Source organism: Panthera tigris, chromosome B3 (genome assembly GCF_018350195.1).
Source record: "Panthera tigris isolate Pti1 chromosome B3, P.tigris_Pti1_mat1.1, whole genome shotgun sequence".
Lineage (NCBI taxonomy): Eukaryota > Metazoa > Chordata > Mammalia > Carnivora > Felidae > Panthera > Panthera tigris.
In genome coordinates, this window is record NC_056665.1 from 6,721,361 (window position 1) to 6,736,489 (window position 15,129).

The 15,129-nt window shown below is 48.1% G+C and overlaps 1 protein-coding gene across 3 annotated transcripts in view; it reads right to left on the reverse strand.

Moving 5' to 3' along the window:
* ABHD2 (abhydrolase domain containing 2, acylglycerol lipase) overlaps positions 1 to 15,129 on the reverse strand; it is a 105,542-nt gene that overhangs the window by 57,946 nt on the left and 32,467 nt on the right. Inside the window, exon 1 of one of the 3 annotated variants that reach the window (XM_042988086.1) lies at positions 4,505 to 4,813. The exons of the other annotated variants lie outside the window; for them this stretch is intronic. The gene's annotated coding sequence lies outside the window, so the exon portion shown is untranslated. Of the gene's footprint in view, positions 1 to 4,504; positions 4,814 to 15,129 lie in introns of those variants that run through there. 3 annotated transcript variants of the gene reach the window in all.

Consider the following 15,129-nt stretch of genomic DNA (forward strand, 5'->3'; position numbering starts at 1 on the left):
ATGTGGAGAAAGGGGAACCCTCGCGCACTGTTGGTGGGAATGCAAACTGGTGCAGCCACTCTGGAAAACAGTGTGGAGGTTCCTCAAAAAATCAAAAATAGAACTACCCTAGGACCCAGCAATAGCACTGCTAGGAATTTATCCAAAGGATCCAGGAGTGCTGATGCATAGGGACACAGGGACCCCAATGGTTATAGCAGCACTCTCAGCAATAGCCAAATTATGGAAAGAGCCCAAATGTCCACCAACTGATGAATGGATAAAGAAGATGTGGTGTATATATACACAATGGGATACTACTTGGCAATGAAAAGTAATGAAACCATGCCATTTACAACAATGTGGATGGAGCTGGAGGGTATTATGTTAATTGAAATAAGTCAGTCAGAGAAAGACAGACATCGTATGTTTTCACTCACATGTGGAAGTTGAAAAACTTAACAGAAGACTATGAGGGAAGGGAAAGAAAACAAAAGGTTACAAACAGAGAGGGAGGCAAACCATAAGAGATGTTTAAATACAGAGAATAAACTGAGGGTGGTAGGGGATGGGGGGGGGGGCGGGGAAAACGGGGGATGGGCACTGAGGAGGGCACTTGTTGGGATGAGCACTGGGTGTTGTAGTAAGTGATGAATCACAGGAATCTACGTCGGAAGCCAAGAGCACACCGTATACACTGTACGTTAGCTAACTTGACAATAAATCACACACAAAAAAAGAAAAACTAAAAAATAAAATACAAATAGCAAAAAAAAAAAAAAAAGAAAAAGATGTGTTCTTAAAATATTTAATAAAAAATATGCTTCTGTCAGTAACTATATACGTCATCACTGCTAACCCACATTCAAAACTTTACTCTGTTCCTGTTCCCAGGGAGATCACGACCATGAGAAGATTAAGAAGAAAATTTTATAATGCGCTTTAGGGCTTTAGAGAGTGGAACAAAAAAACTTGCATTGGAAAACACAGCACTACAAGCATGCTAAATCTCCCTCAGTTTCTTATAAGTTTAACAGAGTCACAGTAAAAAAAAAAAAGTTTTTTTTTCGTATTTGAAATCAAACAAGCATTCTAAAGTTCATACGGAAAACTGAACCAGCTATAATTACCAAGGAAATTATGAAAAGAAGTGTAAGTGAGGGGGAGTTAGCACCACCCCCAATGCCTATAATAAAAAAAACATTTAAAAACTATGAATCTGCTAATGGTATATATATATTCAGGATTATCGACAGAATGGAACAGACTGGAAATATACTTAAATATATCCGAGAAATTTAGTTGGAGAAAAAGGTGACATTTCAGTAAATGGGGTAAAGATGGCTTGTTCAATAAACAGTGTTGAGTAAAGGGAAGCCATTGACAAAAATTTAAGTTGGAGCCACACTTCGTGCCAGGATAAATTCCAGAGAAAGTTTATTTCAAAGTAGAAAATGGCATCATACGTGTGCTAGAAAAAAGTGTGGAATTAAAAAAAATATATATCGTACAATGAAGACCTTTCTAAGAAAAACAGAAATCCCAGAAGCCGAAAGAAACAATCAAAAGATTTAACTCTGCAAACATTTTTTTTTTTTTAAAAACTTTGCATGGCAAATACCACCATGGGCAAAGTAAAAGACAAATGACAAACTGAGAATAAATATTTGCATCGCATATCACAAAGGGCTAATATCCCCAGTGCATACAGAACTCTCCGAGGTGATCAGGAAAAAGACCAACGACTGTTAGAAAATGGGCAGTGGCTACCAATAGGCAGTTAATAGAGAGGGAAAGAAAAATTGTTCTTAAATGTAAAAAAGACGCACAGCCTCTTTCGTAAGGGAAAATACAAATAAAAAAATCACAGTAGGAAAATACTTTTTGCCTACCAGATGGGCAAGTATAAAAAAGTAGGAGACCCCCTTCTGTTGGCAAGGTATGGGGGGAAGAGACTCTCCCTTGGGGCTGGTGCGGACGGGCTGAGGGCACTGGCCAACGTTTTCCATGCACATTCCCCTCCGACCCAGCGATTCCATTTCCAGTTTTTCCTCCACGGACAGGTACGCATCCGTCAATGCAAAATGACGTGTTATGGCATTGTGAAAGTAGGTTAGAAACAAATGAAACCTCCATCAGCAGAGGGATGAAACAGGAGTCTCCATTCTGGAATACCAGCGCGTGACGGAGGCGATTCCTACACTCACGTGGCAACACCTCTCGGTGATATTTCACGAAGAGGAGCGAGGTGCACAGAGTATACGGTATGCGGCTCCGTGCAATAAAAGGAAAAGCAATATGTGAGCGTGCATGTGTGTGTAAGTGCTGGTTTTGCGTGAAAAAAAAAATCAAGAAACTGGGAACGTGTAACCGTGATAAATGCACTCGGATACATGGGGGAGCCTAAGGACAGCAAGGACAACACCGGAGGAAAGAGAGAGCAAGGTCACAGGCTCTACTGGTGGAGAGAACTTCTGGGAGACAGCCGCTGCTTCTTGAGCAAGGTGAGCCCTGAGCTGAAAGCGAGAGGAAGGAAATGATACAGCTGCCCTGGAGCTTTCAAGGAGAGGAACACAGTTCCAAAAAGCTGAAAGAAGCCACTGTTGACGACTGTGGGGTTGCTCTGCCAAAATGGCTGCCCTCTCCTCGGGCATGACAACGCAGGAAAACAGTTCCTCAAAGAGTCAGCAACTCCACCCTTGTGAAGAGGCACCACAGCCCAGGCACCAACCCTTCATTCTTATCCACACAACAAGACAGAGCACCGCAAAACCATACAGATAAGCACGTTCTAGAAAGTTCTGCTAAAGCAAAGTCTCTCTCTCTCTTTACCCGTGAAGGACAAATGCGAAAGGCAGCGAGCGGCTGGTGTCACTGCTTATACTTATTATTGGCAATGAACAACACCTGGCTTTCAAAACCATGAAGGATGGAGTGTATGTTCAGAGTCCTTCTGATTTTATTTCGTATCAAGTTGAAACAGCTAGAAGAAATAAGAAGTTTAAAATTCGTCCATATCCTCACAACCCTTACAAAAGGACTTCATTTTTGTTTCCTTTATATCTGTATTTATTTGAATTTAGAGTATTTACTTCGTTAAATAGTAATATGTAAGTATATAATTTTGTCCTTTTTCCCCCATCCATAGTTATATTAAGTTCTAGATGGCTGCACAAAATTCTATCCTGTTTAGTAGCTACAATTTAGGGAGTAAACATTTACGTAGCACCTTGTATGGGTGCGTTACGTAATCTGATTTACCCTCTACAGCAACTCTTACTGTTGGGAAATCCCCTTTGTTTATAGACCAGAAAACCAAGTGTCCCAAGAGCTGGTAAGCAGCAGACCCTGCCTTTGAACCCCAGCGCGTGTCTGACCTGACCGCCCACGTGCTCTCCCCTGCGTTACACTATTGCTGTCTCTAGCGTGGGGCACGTCTGTGCCCAATGTCTACCACGATAAGCGGTGCTGGTGGAATATCTTCCCATATTCCATTTTTTCCTTTCTAGATTACTTTCTTCATTTCAGTCAACATACGTGTCCATATTCCAACAAGATGGCTCCTCACCCTTCTCCACTCCCAATTCCTGCTTCGGAGAGACCGCTATTTTCAAGTCTTTTAGGGTCCCTGTCACCCCATACGTGCCTCCGTACTTCTGGATGCCGTGCCTGGCGGGCTGGCTTTTGCACGCGTTTCCTGGTAGCCTACCGAATTCCCTGCTGTGGAGACCGTCAGCTCTAATACACCGCCCCTAAAACACGCACCGTCCCCTCCCTCGTTCTTTCAACCTTGGTACAGCAACACCTTTGGTTACGTTAATTTTCAGTGTTCATATGATGATGTAAATCAGTCACAACTCAGTCACATATCCTTTTGGTAAAGTTCCTCATTTTCCCCAGGTTATCACTTTTGTCATTTCCTCAGTAGCTTAGCGCATCGACCGCCAGCCTATTTCCAAATTCTGAGGGACACTAGGTCTCTGCACAAAGACATCAGGCAATCACTGGTTTCACTTTCTCCTGGAGACACCGTTCGGGGAGCCCTCCCTCCATCCTGCAAGGACCCCTCAGCTCCCTCCTGCATCCCGGGCCCCAAGGCCACTCTTCCTTGGCTTCCTTCCTTTGGGAGAGGCTGGCTTCCACTAGCTTCTTGAGAAAAAGTGACTTGGAAAAGAGAAAAACACCTTTTCTTTTTTTTTAATGTTTATGTTTATTTTTGAGAGAGAGAGAGAGAGAGAGAGAGAGAGCATGCAAGCAGGGGAGGGTCAGAGAGAGGGAGACACAGAATCTGAAGCAGGCTCCAGGCTCTGAGCTGTCAACACAGAGCCCGACGCGGGGCTCGAACTCACAGACCAAGAGATCATGACCTGAGCTGCAATTGGAGGCTTAACGGACTGAGCCCCCAGGTGCTCCAAAAAACACCTTTTCTGAGAGCAACTCTCCATGTCTGAAAATGCCTTTATTTTGCCCTCACGCTAGATTGAGTTTGGCTGGTATAGAATCCTAAGTTAGAAACCATTTTTACCTCGGGATTTTGAAGGCCTCCCTCCGCTGTCGTCCAGCTTCTGGTCTTCTGTCGGCATCTGGGTCATTCTGATGCCTGATCCTCGAGTACCATCTCTCTCCTTACCTTCTGCGAGTTCCGAGGTCTTGCTTTGTTACCAGTGTTCCAAAATTCCACCAAGAGCCTCCACGGGGTCTTTTTCCCTCCCTGGGCTAGATTTTCGGAAGCTCTTTCAATCTGGAGTTTCAGGCCCTACGCTCATGGGACAGCCAGGGGATCTTTCTCCGGTAACTTCTTCCCCTCCACTTTCTCTAGTCTCTTTCTGGAACTATTATTACTTGGATTTTAGGTTTCTTAAGACTGTTGCTCAAATTTCTCTTCCACTTTCCGTCTTTTGTCTACTTAATCTACTTGCTGGACGAGATCCTCAATTGTACCTTTGCCTCGATTCACCGTCTTCATTTTGTGCTCCAAAAGCACTTCCTGTTCTCGGAATGTTCCAATTTTAGAGGCTCCTCTTGCCACGTGGATATATACCTTCTCCTCTCTCCAAGTATGCTCATTATGGGTTTTCTTAACTTTACTTTGGCTCATGTCGCTATGTTTCTTCCACCTCCTTTCTTCTGCTTGCTCTAAAGCTGTCTTTCATGTTCAAGGCTTTTCCTCCTCTGTCCAGCGACTCCTGGTCGTCTGCTCCTTCTGCAGAGGACATGCTGAAGAGTGGATATACAGCCATCTGACAACACGGGCAGACCTGTCAACCTGTGGACTCCAGCCTCTCTGCTAGAAGACCCCCAAATATGAGTGTCTCTGGGATTCTTCTCTTGGGTCAGTTTTCCCGGGGGAAGCCTCCCATCTCCTCGGGGAACCTGGTCATGGCTGGGGCCTTCCAGGTGCAGACTCGATGGCCTGGTGCCTCACTCTCACTCTTTTTTCTTTTTTAAATATTTTCAGAAACTTTTTAAATATTTATTTTTGAAAGAGAGAGAGAGAGAGAAAGAAAGAGAGAGGGAGTACAAGCAGGGAAGGGGCAGAGAGAGAGGGAGACACAGAATCCGAAGCAGGCTCCGGGCTCCGAGCTGTCAGCACAGAGCCCGACGCGGGGCTCGAACTCATGAACTGTGAGATCATGACCTGGGACGAAGTCGGACGCTCAACTGATTGAGCCCCACAGGCGCCCTAGCTTTTCTCTGTGTTTAAGTAATTTCTTTGGGCTAAATTTATAAAGTGGAATCAACTTTTTTACTCCTTTATTCACGATCTGTGTGTTCATGTATTCAGTCCGTAAACATTTATGAAGCACCTACTATGTGCCAGACACTGTAGTGGGCAGTGAAGACACATGGTGTAGGGAAAAGAACAAAGACTACGGGGTCAGAGAGACGAGGGTGTGATCTCCGTTCTGACACGCAGCGACTTTGGGCAAGTCAGTTCACCTGTTGGGTTACGTTTACTTCTTAAAGATTGGAGCACAGAGGTGGGTTTAACCTGAAGGCTAAAGAAAGAGTACTGAAATCACTGAACTTAGCAGTTGAAGGATAGGAGCCCCCAAGGAACGGTAGTATTTGTTATTACTTGTTACGTTTGTTGTTGCTAATAGTAACTTATCTCACAATTTATCATGGGATGCAGACAATAAAAAACTTTAATGCCGATGAGTGTAATTCCTAATTCCGTGATGGCAGAGTCAGCTGCTATGAGACAACAGAGGACAGAAGCACCCACAGGGGCACCTCAGCTCAGGTCATGATGTCACGGTTCGTGGGTTTGAGCCTCGCATCAGGCTCTGCATTGACAGCACGGAGTCCGCTTGAGACTCTCTCTTCCTCTCTCTCTGCCCCTCCCTTGCTCGTGCTCTGTCTCTCTCCCTCTCCAAACAAATAAGCACGAAAAAAAAAAATTAAGAAAACACAGAAGAAAAGTGCTCACGCTGAGTGTGGAGGAGGGTGTCCAGGAAGGCCTCCTCCAAGAGGGGGTGTCTGTGCGCTCTCAGATAAGGAGGGTGTGTAAAGGCACGGAGGGGTCCCAGGGGGAAGGAATGGCAGGTGTGAGACGCTAACAGGAGAGAAATGTAGGGTGATCTGACGCGTCTAGAACACAGGGCACAAGGACAAGGGAGCAAGGCTGAGGCTCGCCCTCATCCTCCAGGCAGCTTTAAAGCAGGGGCGTGACACATCAGAGGTGGGCTTCCCAGGGCAGCTTAGGGGCCTGGGAGAGAAATCAGCTGCGGGCAGAGCACAGAGATGCGGCAATGGCATCAGTGCCAGCAAGGGCCGATGACACCCTGGACGGAGGCAGAAGCAAAGGAACGGTGCACGCTGAGGAGGTTCAGCTGACAGGACGTGGTGACTTTTGTCACTATTGTCCTCCCCTGTGTGCTGGACACGGGGTAAGTCTGCACTTCTGAGGTTAGCGTGGCCTTGAGCCTTGCTGTAACCAATGAAACAGGAAAGGAAATGACAAAGTGTCACTTCAGGGGAGCAGGCGTTAAGAGCCAGCGTGTGGGTTGTCGCGTCCCCTCTCCCGCCTCGGCGGAGCCTGTGGAAGCACAGGTTGAGGCGACACCTCCATCAGCTGGGGTCCCGGTGACAATATGATCAGTACAGCCCTCCTCCTGCTAAAGTCAAGGAGCAGCGTGAGTGAGAAATACGTGTTTGTGGTTTTAAGACACCAAGATTCAGGGTGCCAGGTGGCTCAGTCAGTTAAGCGTCCAACTTGGGCTCAGGTCATGACCTCACGGTCTGGGAGTTCGAGCCCCGCGTTGGGCTTGGAGCCTGGAGCCTGCTTCGGATTCTGCGTCTCCCTCCCTCTCTGCCCCTCCCCCGCTCGCCCTCTGTCTCTGTCTCAAAAATAAATAAAACAGAAACAAACCAAAAAAAAGACACAGAGGTCGAGGATCGACACTAGCGTCTCTTGACTAGTACTGTGTCCAACTGAATTTCATATTGATCGTATCATAGTATTGATGATGTTGCCAGATTTTCCTCTGAGTAGCCAACAAGGCTTTATTCTTAGAAGTTCCATTGTTACCAAGGCTGAATATTATTTGGTATCTACTGCTAGGATCTCCCCTTGCGACAATTACCTAGGCATAGCCTGCACCCTCTTGCCCATGCAGTCTGAGTTCTCGTATACTCGTATGAACTCGTACCTTATGCCCTTTGTCATTTTGCCAGTTCCCTAGCTAATACTATTATTAATGTAAAAATAGCTCCAATAATAGCAGCTGTGCTTACTCAAGACTTACACATGCTAGGCATTCTATAGATCACGTCACGCGCTGTCTGTCTGTAGCCTCATATCAAGCCTATAAAGTACTATGATCCCCATTTTACAGGTGAACAAGTGGAGGCTCGGCAGGGTGGGGTCGCCCAGCCAGGTCTCGAGCTGGCTTCTCCCTCTCTCTCTTTTTTAATGTTTATTTATTTTTGAGAGAGAGAGAGAGAAAGAGAGACAGAGCATGAGCGGGGGAGGGGCAGAGAGAGAGGGAGACACAGAATCCGAAGCAGGCTCCAGGCTCTGAGCTGTCAGCACAGAGCCCGACGCGGGGCTCAAATTCACAAACCGTGCGATCATGACCTGAGCTGAAGTTGGACGCTTAACCGACTGAGCCACCGAGGCGCCCCCTGACTTTTTGTGCTTTCTAGAAGCCACTTTCTCCTTCTCTGGCCTCTATGACGCTCAAGGCTCCTGGTTCTCCTCTGAACCTTTCTCACTGCCCATCTCTGGCTCATTCACCAGCTCTTCTTCCCGCCCTCACCTGCTGCAGCCCCCAGCCCCCAGTCTCTCTCTGCTCTCTGCCTCCCTCTCCCCGGCTGGCAGCTGATCTGGAACCCGCATGTCTGGCCTTCAGCTCACACCTGGGCCCCGCTGCCACACTGCCACCTGTCCCTCTGTACGTCCCACAGTGGCCAAAACTACACAGCTTGCCCTGAGGAAGCGGCTTCCTGTGACTTCCCTATTTCTGCCCATGACTTCATTCTTCTCTCAGCTGCTCAGGTCCCTTCATATTATCTGCGATTCAGCCCTTTCTGCCAACACCCAAGGACATTCCATTTTCCAGCACACCTACTGATTCGCATTCTTTCCTGACCCCACAAGTGCTCATGGGATCAAGTCCAAACTCCTCCTTTCTGGGAAGTTGAGGCCCCATGTGATCTGACCTCTTCTCCCCAAAAGGCCCCGGGGCTTTCTGCTGTAATCAGACAGTTCTTGTCGCATCTCATGATGACAGAGGGACTTGGCAAGGAGCTGCTCGGGAAGCAGCTGTGGGGACCAGGCCAGTGATGGGGCCCAAGCCCATAAGCAAACAAAATCAAGGGCACAGCGAGCAAAGGGCAGAGAGAGTGGCAGGTCCAAAGGGCGCACAAAGAGCACCAAGCTCGTTAGGAATCACAAGAGAGACGGTCCAAGGCCAGCCAGGTGAAGACCCATGGATCTGGGGGCGGGGGGCAGAGCAGAGTGGCCATGGGGTCAGGGCAAACCAGCGACAAAGAGGAAGTGTGCCAAACAGGCAAAGCCTCAGTCGCCTGGCGACCCACACAGGCTGGCTGGAAGGCTGGCGGGACAAGGGAGCAAAAAAGCACTGGCTGGAAAGCGAAGTCGCTTTTCCACCACAAGAGCGTGTCTAAATGATCGATCCCGCCGGCTCTCGCTCACACTGACCTCCCTACCTTCTCTCATAGGGCCCCACTCGTCCAAATCAACTCATCTTACAGGGCCACACAAACCTCAACATCCAAGCCACCACAGTACCACCTACCTCTTTCCCTAAGCTCCTTTAACATGCCCCTGAATTGTTCGTTCGGACCCTTCATCACATGGGTTCCTACCCAAACTATCTACAAACTCCAGGGAGCACTGAATGTGTGCAATGCAGTGGCCACAGAGAATTCAGGACATTTTAAGACGGTTGCTCTCTTTAAGCCTCTCAGAATAGAGTTGGCCTGAAGAGGGAGAGACACACACATGGAAAGGATACCGCCTTCCTTCCTGTCGTCAGGTGGGAGCCACAGGGACAGCAGAGGGCAAGGGTTAGAGAATGCATCAAGAGTCAGCAAGTGAGGCGGCCTGGAGGGAGTTGTCGGGAAGGTGGAAATAGGAGTAAGGGAATTATGTGTGTATGAGAGGAGGCGAGTGTGAGGTACACACGGTGAAAGACTGAAAGAACAGGTTACTAAATGTTAATTGACGAACTTCAAAAAAATCTATGTCCTGAGAGGAATCTTCCTTTATTGAAAGGCCAAGGAAGGAAAAGTCCCAACTGTTATGGCCTGGCAGATTTCAAATTAATAAACAAAACAAAACAAAAAACAAAAACAAAAAAACAAACAGGGGCGCCTGGGTGGCTCAGTCGGTTGAGCGTCCGACTTTGGCTCAGTCGGTTGAGCGTCCGCAGTTTGTGGGTTCGAGCCCTGCGTCGGGCTCTGCGCTGACCGCTCAGAGCCTGGAGCCTGCTTTGGATTCTGTGTCTCCCTCTCTCTCTGCCTCACCCCCATTCGCACTCCGTTTCTGTCAAAAATAAACAATATTAAAAAAAAAATTAAAAAAAAAAACATACACAGTTTCTCACTTCATGTTAGTGAGGAATTAGTGTTCAGCTTTTGTGATCCGGCTGAAAACACCAGCTCAGGGTCTTGTCACAGGAGACTCTGGTGTCACAAGCCACAGAAACGTCAGGCTAGTGTGGCAATGGCATCAGTGGCCAGCTGGAAGATGGAACAATTTGTGGCCTGCTGTTTCTCACGGATCTCTCTGTCCCCAGGAGGCCACAGGCGGTTCTGGATCAACCACTGACCTCCAGGCAAGAAGGTTTCCCAGATGCACTGGATGGTGGCCTCTTTCCACGGCTACCTCAGACGCTAAGCGGTCTGGCTCGAAGCCGTGGCCCGGGCCGACCTAGAGCCCTCGCACCATGACGAGAACCTGACAGAGGTTCAGGGCGGTTCAGAAGCTGCCTCGAGGGCTGACTCATTTCCGTGGCTCCTGGGACACTGCAGACAGCCACCGTGGGCAGATGACCAGCTCCGAGGAGGGCACAGCCCTGGGGGGAGGGTGGCGCTCCGCCTGCCAGACAGTCACCGGGTGGCAACAGGGATGGCGTCTCATCCAATCGCGCGAAACATCGATCCGTCAAGGATCACGGTTTTCTGCAGCAGTGAAAGCTTCGCTTCTTAGACTTTCACGGAGCGGCAGGTTTCCTTTAGAAACGCAGGAAAATTCCTTCTTGAGTAACTACGATGCCACCTCGCAGGTTGTGATCCTAGAGCCCAAGGCCCTCGACAGACTCCACCCGTAGGGAAGTCATTCTCAAGGCTGCTGAGGGGGACTGGTTCCTGCACTTGCGCCTCCGATGAGGGCGGAACGCAGACCACAGTCCGCTCTGAGCTCCGAGGCGCTGCACGGGAACGGTGACCACACCCACTCACCCTCCAGAAGACAGTGGCCACCTTACTGTCCTAATTATACTTTTACCAATAAAGTAGACACTGCTCTGGAGCATAAAGTACCCTATCTATCATAATGAAGGGAGACGTGCCGGGAAGTGGGCAGAGAAAAAGACCAGTTTGGGATCAGAACCGGCGACCAGCGAATTTACAGAGTCAATAAACACGAGCAGCTGATAAACGGTGGCTACTCTTAGAAAGGTTAGACTTTCTGGAAAACAAGGTCCATTTCCTGCTCCTGAGTACTGGACCAGCTGTCAGCCAACTACATATACTGGGAAGGACCACAAAATGGATCTGACCCCTGGCGAGTCCTAGTAAGCAGATTCCGTTTAGTAAAGAACTTTAAGTAAAGGTAAGGATGATTGATTGGTGGACAAAGACGGACCCTGGAGCCTAGTCCGGGAAAGACGAGAAAGGGGGGGGGGGTGACCCAGCGATGGGACAGGCTTGCTCGGAGCAGAGGTCCACCTGCCCATCGGAGGTGCTGGGTTTAACTCCGTGGGATGGCGTCAATGGTAGCCCATGCCCCTTCTGCCGTTTGAAAGACATAGCAGAGCCCTGAAGAATAAACTCAAGCTGGACAATACAATAGGGCAGTGGTTGGTCATACATTTTTAGAACCGGAAGCGATCGCCTTAAGGAGGTCCAGGCACATGGAAGATGTGCCTCTTTCCATCTGAACTAAATCACGGGAGTCTTGAATAGTTTGGATTCCGAATCTATTAGATCTTTCAGCAATTCCTGCCCGAAGGCACAATCCCTAACAAGAAGCTACAGTCTCTGTCCCTACCCAGGTTAGAGAAAGTAAATGAATTTTCTCCACAGCCTCAGCTTGGTCATCTTAATGCAGTGCAAGTGGCCTCAAGGATGACAGCACCTGGCTCCTGGCCTCCTGGATGGGTGATCTGCTAGGGCAGAGACAGTGCAGGTGGACAGCATCTAAAAGTTGAATTAAACCAGGCCACTTGCCAACTAACCACCCACCCCCAAATGCACACCCGTGTGTAAAAAACTCACCATCTGATGGCAGAAGACAGTGAGTAACACAGAGAGGGACCAACTCATCCCCGTTTGGCTGGTACCTCCCCTGTTTAACATCGAAAGCCCCACGTTTGAGGAAACCCATCCGTCTTGGAAAAGCTGGGATGTGTGCTCAGCATAGGCACAGAGGACAGTATCTCGGGCTTATTGGAAACTCTAACCTTGACAGTTTGGGTTCGGGCCATCTCATCGGAAACACAAGCAATTTCAAGAGGAAGTCACCCGAAAACATGACCTCACCGATGCTAACCATCAATATGCAGTCTCAGTAAAGATGATTTTGAGCCTTTCATCTTTCAAGTGCCCTCTTAAAACTTCCGGGGAAATGTGTCTACATAAGAAGCACATTGTAGCGCTACAGATCGACTTATCAACTGTTAACGATTCACCATAAGAATCTAAGGAAATATTTGCACAGCTCTTAAAATGGGTAACTTAACAGGTCAATGAAACTAAGACACTCGGTAATTAGGAGTTTATCCTATAAAAAGCACAAAGCTTTAGTGTTCGGCCAAGGAGGAAAGGATCTAAATCCGATCTGGAATGTCTCTGTGAACAAGAGGGAATTAAGAAGAATTTAAGCCCAAGATAATGAAATTCTTTTCGATTTTAACTCACTATAAATAAGCTGTGTTGGCTCCAGAATTTCCACCCGGGAGGGGGCTGGGGGCAGCGACCCGACTGGAAGGGAGTGTGTGGAGCTACATTTGCAGAGTGTTTTACTAAAGACTGGGCAAATATCAGTCGTCCATATCTAAGCCCCTCGCCCCCTAGCTTCCCTTCTGCCACTGCCACTGTCACTGCAAATAGTCAGCCATATATATATATATATATTTAACGTTTATGCATTTTTTAAAGATTTTTTCAAAGTTTTTATTTATTGATTTTGAAAGAGAGCACAAGTGGGGGAAGGGCAGAGAGAGTGTGAGAGAGAATTCCAAGCAGGCTCCGCGTTGTCAGCACAGAGCCTGACGTGGAACTCGAACCCACGAACCATTGAGATCGTGACCAGACCTGAAGGTGGATGCTTCACTGAGCCACCCAGGCACACCTGTTTATTCATTTTTGAGAGAGAGAGAGAAAACGTGAGCGACAGAGGGGCAGAAAGACAGAGAAAGGGACAGAGGATCTGAAGTGGGCTCCTGAGCTGACAGCACAGAGCCCGATGAGGGGCTCAGACTCATGAACCGTGAGATCATGACCTGAGCTGAAGTCGGACGTTCAACCGACTGGGCCACCCAGGTGCCACAAATAGACAGCCTTACAGAGAGAGCAAGGAAGGAAATAGCAAGGATATAGGGTCTCCAATAACTCCATATATCGCACTATTTATGTGATCAGGATTAGTGCTTCTCTGGAGCGTACTTCTAATTATTTAGTACATCCTTGATATGCAAAAATAGTGTATCCTGCACATCTGTGACAAATACAGTATTTTTATATATAGAATTGGGCTTTTATTGAGAGTAGATAAAAGAGGAATAGATACTGTCAGGAAGTAGAATATGTATGAAGCCATAGGGAGGGGGTTGATACTGTTTGAGAGAAAAATCAGAAAGCAGATCTCTGCTTTGCTGTCTCAGAAATAACCAGGAACCACAGCTGTGCATTAAAAAAAAGTGCCTCTAGAAAATTTCTACAATGAAAACTTAAAAAAAAATTTTTTTAATGTTTATTTTTGAGAGAAAGAGAGAGAGAGAGAGAGCGAGCGAGCATGAGTGGGGGAGGGGCAGAGAGAGAGGGAGACACAGAATCCGAAGCAGGCTCCAGGCTCTGAGCTGTCAGCACAGCTCCCGATGTGAGGCTCGAACTCACGGACCGCGAGATCATGACCTGAGCCGAAGTCAGACACTCAACCGACTGAGCCACCCAGATGCCCCTACAATGAAAACGTTTTTAAAAATGACCCTTCTTTAAGATCACCGACACGGGTATCAGAGAAGTAGATCCTCAAATGTTCGTTAACCAAGACTCACGGAAACCAAAGACATGGACGAATTATGACGAGCACAACATTCCAATAGGAGCCTTGTTTGGAGTTTGTACCCTGGTGAGTGAGGAGGAGAGATGGGAAAAGCATAGTACGACATAAACCCATTAGCCACCTATGGAAAGGTCATGGCGTTTCTGCCATTCTCTTGCGAGTGTCTGAAGCAACTTCAAAGAGGAAATGCTCAGGGAGGGCACGACACAGGGCAGAGTCAGCCGCTGCTTCTGGCTCGATGTTGGAATGGGTGTGGCTCTGATCTCCAAGTCTCAGGGATCTCTCGCCCCTACAGAGGACAATAATCCAGCTCCAGTGAGTACAGGTGTTAGCTGGCTGCAGAAGAGAGACTAGTCTCCAGGAGAGAAAGGACCCACGAACATATGGCTGTGGTTTTGATCACACTGCTTTCCTTCTCCGGACCCTGCGGGTTCCTACACGTCTCTTGTGCCCAGTAAAAGCACCTCAACGATCTGTTTCTAGGCTTGTCTATTAGCTAAGCACTCTGCCCAGCTCCCAAATGCCTTCATCCTGAGCTACACCGCGACCCACACCGACAGGCCTGCTCATGAGTGAAAAAGCAGAAGCCTGGCCTCCCACAGGGAATATAGAAATTTCAACAGCAGGCTTCCAGGGATGGGGCACCTGCTTCGTAGCTTCACTTCCCAACCAGGGCCTGGTGACGGAAACTTCGGCGGGGCCCGAGGGGAGGGTGGAGGCTGCAAACTGCGTTTATGCATATATCTGGGGTTGCCCCGCTTTAATTTAAGACCGAAAAAAACCCCAAGGTGTCTTCTTTCAGAAACAGCGTAAGTGACGTCCCCAAAACTACAATTTTGTCAGAGTTAAAGGCACACTGATTCTCTGGAGCGCAACATCCCTCACCCACATCCATCAGTGGGAAACGAAAGGCCAAAGAGCATTATACTTAAGACCTGCGCGCACTAGGGATCCTGTCCTGTCTTCTCACGAGTGTGGCTCTGCATTTGGGACACCCGTACCTTACAGATGAAGAAAAGAGATCGAAACGATTTCCCAGAAAACAAGGTGGAGTGTGTTGAATGGACACAGGAACCCCATGCTGGGGAAACACGCAGGTGGGAAGAGGGGGGGCTCGTTCTGACTGAAGAGGGGTGGGGAGACATCAGGAGAATTTCTCAGGATAGATGCCA